Source organism: Agrilus planipennis, unplaced genomic scaffold (genome assembly GCF_000699045.2).
Source record: "Agrilus planipennis isolate EAB-ADULT unplaced genomic scaffold, Apla_2.0 scaffold29, whole genome shotgun sequence".
In the NCBI taxonomy this organism is placed as follows: Eukaryota; Metazoa; Arthropoda; class Insecta; order Coleoptera; family Buprestidae; genus Agrilus; species Agrilus planipennis.
In genome coordinates this window covers 1040161-1048108 of record NW_020442462.1, presented here as the reverse complement: position 1 = coordinate 1048108, position 7948 = coordinate 1040161, and positions in this window count along the sequence as shown.

Below are 7948 nucleotides of genomic sequence, written 5' to 3'. Positions count from 1 at the left end.
ATAACTCTGATTCTCAGTTTACTAACATGTTTTATTCTATTTATCCGCAAAAAAACATTAGTTTTATACATTTCCTAGTACAATATCGGAATTTCATACAATTCCTAGGAAATGTATACATTTCCCAGGATATGTGTGTATTAAAAAATCTTTGAAACAACATTTTATAGATTTCTTAAATAGCCTCGGAATTGTATACAATTCCTGGATTTCATACATTTTTTCACAACGAATAATTTCGGTAAATGTCTGAAATTCTGTCTCCTAGCACGAGGTTTTAATTTCTAAAAATTTTTGTAGTATACGTATGTATTAGACGTTCGATAAAGGTACTTTTTACGTTCTCTGTAGAAGTAGCTGCGGTTTTTATCTCAATTCATTATTCAGTACACATCTACGTTGTCAATTCACGTGCTGGACCGGCTTCAGACTATAAATTACTGTAGTTTCCTTAATTTTTTTTTGTCTTTATATCCACGCTGGTGAACTGCCCTTTTGACTTCTTATGGCATCTAGTTTCTTGTATAAACCCTGCAAAGTTCCGTAGTTATTTCTTTAACATCCTGTATAATCGATGATACAAGACAGGTGATATAAATACTGAGCGAATAAGGAAAGTAAATTGCGATATAAAGTTACAAATAAAATAAGTCAGCTTTTATGTAAATAAGACCGTACAGGTAGTTCAAATATGCGTTAAATGCATACATTACTTATTGTACCTATGAGACTATTATAAATAAAAAGAATAAGTATACTAACAGAAAATTCGTTACAATATTCACCCAAAGTAAGGAAATAAAGTCTTCGCATTCCCCATCATGCAATTTCCCTGTTGTAAATAATATTGCAATGCAGTAGACGACAGTATGTCAGAGTTGAAATTTACGTAATTATTAGGTATTACTCTTCTGCATTTCCCCATCTCTTTTGTTTTTTGTTTTTGACAGTGATTCACGTTTTTGTTAGAATAAATTGCCTACTTACTCTCTTGTCTTATCCGAATGGCCGGCAATAGGCAAAGTGCACATGTAGAAACGTCATGACAAGATGTGCACAATTTTCAACAAATTATTCTTCGGCAAAGGTATGCGTCTGTCCATCGGTCGGTCAGTCGCCAACTCGTGCCTGCGCTTAAGTCCTGCAAGAATTTCCATTTTTCTCTCGCCACATCGCGTCCTAATCATGAAAATTTGCCTGCGATTTAACTCTTCTTATTCTTCTTCTTTTTCTTCTTCTTTGACTTCTTTTTCTTTTTTGACTTCTTGTTCTTATTCTTCATCGCCCAAGAACAAAAGCTCCACGTAGCTTTTCACACACGTACAAATATTGCACGTTCTAATACTGTTCTTTATTCATTTTGGAGTATCCACTGAATACCTTGTTAGAATGTTAAGGCATTATTGAGAGTTGTCGTTAAATGGAGAGAAGAAAAATCAATATTATTTCACTATTATAATACATAATGTATACACTTACTAATAAAATATTTCACAGTTTGAATGTTTATGAGCAACTAAGTATATGATAACCTATAGATAATGCTTAATAATCTAACGACAGTCTAGCCGCAGTATAAAGATTTTATACAGTAGGTTCACTTTTCAGTCACGCCCATACATCCCTCTCCTGCCGACGTTTCAACACATCATCTACGCGTTCCCCGCTAAGCAGTTAATTGATAATAGCCTTCAAAAGGTGTTGGTATTTTAGGCAGATCAAAGAAGTGACCCTACTGTATAGAATCTGTATACTGTGGTTCAAGCCTTGTCAGCAAAGGGATGTATGGGCGTGGTTAGGAAGTGAAGCTACTTTACAGAATCTTTATAATCTGGTTCAAACGACTGCAGGAGAGGGATGTATGCGCGTGGTTGGGAAGTGAATCTACTGTATAGAATCCTTATACTGTGATTCAAGCGTCGGCAGGAGAAGAATGTATGCGCGTGGTTAGGAAGTGAACCTACTGTATAGAATCTTTATACTGTGATTCAAGCGTCGGCAGGAGAAGAATGTATGCGCGTGATTGGGAAGTGAACCTACTGTATAGAATCTTTATACAGTGGTTCAAGCGTCGGCAGGAGAGGAATGTATGTGAACCTACTGTATAGAATCTTTATACTGTGGTTCAAGCGTCGACAGAAGGTGTATGCGCACCGTTGGGAAGTGAACCTACTGTATAGAATCTTTTGTACTGTGATCTAGCAGCTGAGGTAAATACGTGCAAGGTTAACACAACAAACAAAAGAACTAATTTCTTACAATCTTTGGTACGTATGATGCCGACAATCGAGGTAAATATTACTAGTTCAATCGAGCGTCGTTAAAATGGAGTTCATACTGTAATAAATGTATAATTTATTGTACAGTCGTGGTCAAAAATAGTGCTGCTTTTTAACTTTTAACTGCAAATCTACATTTAAGGTGGCTACAAAAATGTAGCCTTGAGTGAATCATTTTGTTTATAAACCTCTAATGCCACAATGATCCAGTCCCATTCCGCGGTTGAGTAATGCCTTCCATCAGTGAGAAAAACATAACCGTTCGAATTAGCCGAGTTCCAGACAATAAAAATTTAAAGAATCGCATAGCCGGGCTGCTTTCGGCGTTAAACAAAAGTGAACCCACTCGAAGAGACAAAAGACAGCCAAAAGAAGCGGACATTAACAAATGAACGGCGCGGCGGCCAGCAGGCAGATGAGTGGAATGCCAGTGGTGCAATCTGTTTGTTGGTCAGTCTATTAAACGGGAATGTCCAGGATATTGTGTTCGTGATGGGGAATAATGGTCGTTGCGCAGCGCCGGCTGGCCTGCCGCGACCCGGCGAGATATTTTAAACATTTGCATAAGCTCACTTTGTCTTTTTACGGACAAGACGAACACGCTTACCGACATAAACATGTGAACATTGTATACGCATTCTTGGCGACTTGATGAACCAGCAATAAATTTATGAAATTAATGGGTGGGATCATGGACGCATATGTGGGTACGTAATAAGGCTACATAATGGTAAGCGAAAGAAGAAGAGAATGATACCTATGGGGTCGAGGCCGCAATTCTCTAATGTTGCTTTAAATTTATAAGGATGTCTGGCTTATAAAAACGTGCAACAAGAAGTTGGTTTTAGAGACGGAGTTGCTGTAAAAGACGTAATTGCTCGCCACAAAAGATATTGATCCTGCATGACTGTATATTTTCCATTCTACCAACCAAACAGTTAAAATTTTTTAACACTGAATATTTATATTTCTTCCATGATCCGCTTGATAAGACAACGACTATTAATCGTAAGTTTTTAATACAGTCTGTAGGATTCATTTAGTCAAGATGATGGCTTCATAAGGCCTTGTCTAAAACATGCAATACATCAGTAGCAGCAAATACCCACTAGATGGCGGTAGACTGCCTATACTTGGATACGATCTATATCTCGTAATACAAAACTATACTTCGTTTAGTTTCTCTAGCGATGTGACCTTTAGTTTGACCGGCGCAAAGTAGAAAAGGACAGCACTAGGTCAGAAAAGAAAGGAGACAACTCTCGGCCAAACTCTTAACCGCTGAGGAGCGTATAATCCGTACAGTACTGAACGGAAAAATTGACCAGTTTATCCACTTAAATTGCATTGCTCAAATGTGCTGTTATTAGTACCATTTACTACTGAAAATATCAACGAGATGTTTATTTATATTTGAAGACATATTAAATCATATCATGATTGAACAAAACTTTTGACAGGTACTGTATGAAAAAGTATGTTTAATGAACAACAGTCGAGAGTATAATGAGCTTTTTTCTCCCTACCTACGATTTTGCCAGCGCGCATCCAAGACATTGGAGGGGCACATCGCTAGAGAATGTAAATGAAGTATATTAACTCATCATTGGTGATAGAAATAAACATAACAGGCGATAACATATACATACACCAGACTAGAATATAATTAAGCGCAATCCAAAATTATATTCATTGGTCCAAAAATTATTAAAGAACGGGTAAAATTAAATGATACCAACAGTGTGTTTACCTTTGTATTCCATCCCACAGTAATTTTCTAGGCGACCATTTTCAATATGCTTGGTGAAATGAGAGAAAAGTGAACTAAACTCTGAGTCATCTAAAGTGATGGTTTATGCAATAAAACTGCCAACAATATTTGGCATCATTCAAACGAAATATGTTTTATAATCTGTCAGGTACCTGTGCCTATAAAACTCAAAATAGTTTGAAAACTTTGAGAAGGATCTATTCAAACGATAACATTTTTGTTGAATTTCAGCTGCAAAGATAAACTCAATAAGAGTTCTCCCTTCAAATTGTCACTAAATAAAATTCGGGCCGATCTCCTTATTTTTGCGAATGGTAGCCATTCGACAAAATAAGCTTATAAAACTTCTGGAAGTTTAATTACTTCAGTCGCAGCTTTAGATGGCTCAGAGTATAGCATTAAAAATTTAAATAGAAAGAGCATACACATAAGATATATAAATCTAGAAAGAGTTTCTGACGATATTAAATGGGATATGTTAAAAAGTCTTAAGGATGTAGAGATGAGATTTAGGGATCGAAGAGAGGTGTGTAGTTTACATAAGGAACAACAGGTAGTTATAGAACTTGAGCAGCATCGTAGAGAAGTAAATACTAAGAAAGGAGATGAATTAAAAACTCTCACCGCAATTTTTTAATTTATACATTGAAGATGCGATAATATTAGAAAATGGAAACAGAAGGGTAGAAGAATTAATAAAAATAAAACAAAAAAAAAAGTAAAGGGGGTACCAGATCGAGACAGGAAGAAGCGGAGGTACGTGTCCAAACAGTCATCTGGCTCAAGATCTACTGATGATGATGATGATGAATTTATTTATTAGTTTGATACCATAATAGTAGGCAATAACGGTGTACTTGTTGATCCGATTTGAAATTTGAAAATTGTCTCACCCTGTATGTCAAACGTTTTATTTATTTCAGTGAAACTTGGAACAATCAGGTATTATAATAAATCTTGAGAGAGTGAGAGCCCTGAATGAAGCGAGTTCCATTAAGAAGCGGTTTCATTTGATGATGACGCGCGATAAATTTAAAATTCTATCGTTGTTATTTGAAAGAGCGTTTATACTGCGAGTACCGTGACTACCACGCTCATTTAATAGACCAATATTTTAACTGGTTTTTTGGCTTCAATAAATCGTTCCGTATCACGAACAAGCGAAAGAGAAGAGAAGAAGAAGCGTCTTCGATTAATAAAAGGTCCCGTAACACCATGAAATGTGAATGTGAAAAACCGGAAAACGTCAACGTGAAAATCGCCGTGCGAACAGGTGCCAAATACACGCCACTACTCATTTCGATATGTTAAATGACCACGTCGTCGCCGAGATTAAATCGGTATTTATTGTCCAATAAATTTAATAATTACACCCGATGTATACAAAAATTATTTACGTTTTGTTCGCATAGGATTGTTACGTTCGGTACGTGCCGTTAATGTATAGGACAAGCACGACCTTTATGAACCCGATGTAAACCCGTAGGGGTCTATTGTTCATTTTGGAAAATAGCGGTACCATCATCCATAAAAGTTGAAGCAATGTTTACTTTCTTATGCTCTAAACTAACAAATGTGTTTCATAAATGCTGTTTACATCAGTTGGAAATAATGCAAAAATAAACAGTTTCGTTAGGTCTTGGTCTTGCACATTTGGAAAGACCAAGATTAATACCAAGACTTTCGCACGATCAAAATCAAGACTAAATGAATACGCCTAAGACCAAGATTTATTAAATGATTCTCCATTTTTTCACCTTAGAATAGACTAAGTAAAGAATCTAGACTCTTAAGGGTTGGAAGGTTTTTATGTGCGTGAAGAACTATGCTTGTGTTAAGAGCCCATAAATTGTAAGTAAATATAAACAAATTGTTTTATTACCTATTAGAAATCCGACCTCTTAGTTTTGAGTGAAAGTAAATAATAATAATTTGAAAACGCCTGCGCCGGTTCATATGGTATAGATGTTACGGAAAATGTATGAAATCTAGGAATTGTATACAATTCTTAGGAAATATATACAATATCTATCAAATATTGTTATTTTATAAATATTTATGACAGATTATAGTTTATATACTGTCTCTGCCCGGGCTGATATGTTAGAGTATTTTATTCACAGAAAGCATTAGTTTTATACATTTCCTGGTACATTTATACATACATTTCAAAAAGTACCCTTCGTCTACCCCTTTCCTTTTTGTCGGTACATACTTCCTTTCACACCACCGCGTTTTGGATTAATTTTAATTATTCTAGCAAGAATTTTGGCACTTTCTGTTAGGTTTAGAATTACATCTTCTTCTTGCCTTATTGAAATAGGGGATTCTCTGGTTCTATTAATAATGTTAATTGCGTCTACAATATTCAAGTGTTCCTTTCTTTGGTATCTTGGTATTTTTGCGTACCATAACAGATTTACGAATTATCCGCTGAAGTCCTTATTGATGTACCACTATATGCGATCAAATGCTTCTAGTAACCGGCCTATTACGGGGTATTATAATTGAAGTATTGACCAGAAATCTGATTTCTTGATGTTACTGTAATGATAATTTCTGCTACCTGCGAGAGTCCAGTGAACACCGAACAAAGGGCCGATATTATCTTTATGGTCTCTATTTCCTTTTGCAATTTTTACAACCTGTATACACGAATGATTTTCGAATTTCTAATTAATAACACAAATTGAAAAATCAAACTGAAGAAAATATTAGGGGGAAGATCATCCCCAGGCATCCCCCCTTTAGCTAGCAGCCTGCATAACATTATGACATGTTTAGCATTGTGCTCTCAATATTTCAAGATTGTATACATTATAAGTATGACCAGGTTATTTTTATTCGAACCAGTACGAAGTTGTAGAAGGTAGTAGAAGGTAGGTAGGTACTTATAGGTACCTGTAAGTATGTAAAAGTGACTGCCATGCAATGCGGACAGCAGTTTCTCTTTCGCAACACGCATTCAGTCGCGTATGGAAACGGAATTGCATAAATCGCTTCAAAACAATGTCCAATCTATGTCTACACAAGCCGAGACAATGCGCCGAGTCTGTTGCCTGACTTGCGGAACAATTCGCCAATAAATTGGTTACATTGTTTCCGCAACTCTTAAACTTCACTTCACCGCACCGAGCAGAAACTGCCACGGATAGTAGGTCCTTTTCTACATAAATCTACAGGGTGAAACTAATTTCCTTAAACGACTTCCAAAAATACAAAATTTCTGTTTGATCGACATACTCTAAGAACAAACATTTGGTTTTGGTAGTAGTAGAAAGACGAAGACCAAGACTGTCCTGGTCTTGCTCAAATACTTCTAGCCTTGACCTTGGGTATAGTCTCAGTTTTGGTCTAGCGTGTTAAGCCTTTGTCTTCTCATTTAATCTGATACGTTTAGTTTGTCTCTATATTTCATCTATGTGTTATCCAAACGTGGGAACAAAAAACACTTACCCCGGGGACATTCTTGTAGATCCTTTTTTTCAGACAGTGGTAAAGTAGTTTTTTTTATATTTAGTGTTAAAATCCACTGGAAGTGATAGTTTTTCGTTTAGTCTTGCGTATTTGGTCTTGGTATTGCATGTTCAGTCTTGGTTTTAGTTTTAATCTTGTTCGTTTAGTCTTGATGTTGGTCTTCGTCTTCATCATACATTTTTGCAAGAGCAACGCCCAGACTGCATGTCGAAGACCAATTTTGCTCATCACTATCAAAAAATAAATTCTAAATAAAGTCAATGGTCCAATTTAGGTTACTTGATTCCTAATTGGAACCACAGGTATCCTAAATTGGACCGTTTCTATTGTTTAACATTTAAGGAAATTAAATTTATTGAAACAATAGTGACATTCTATAAAGAACTTAAAATATGACTCTGAGATTAATTTAGTAGCCCTG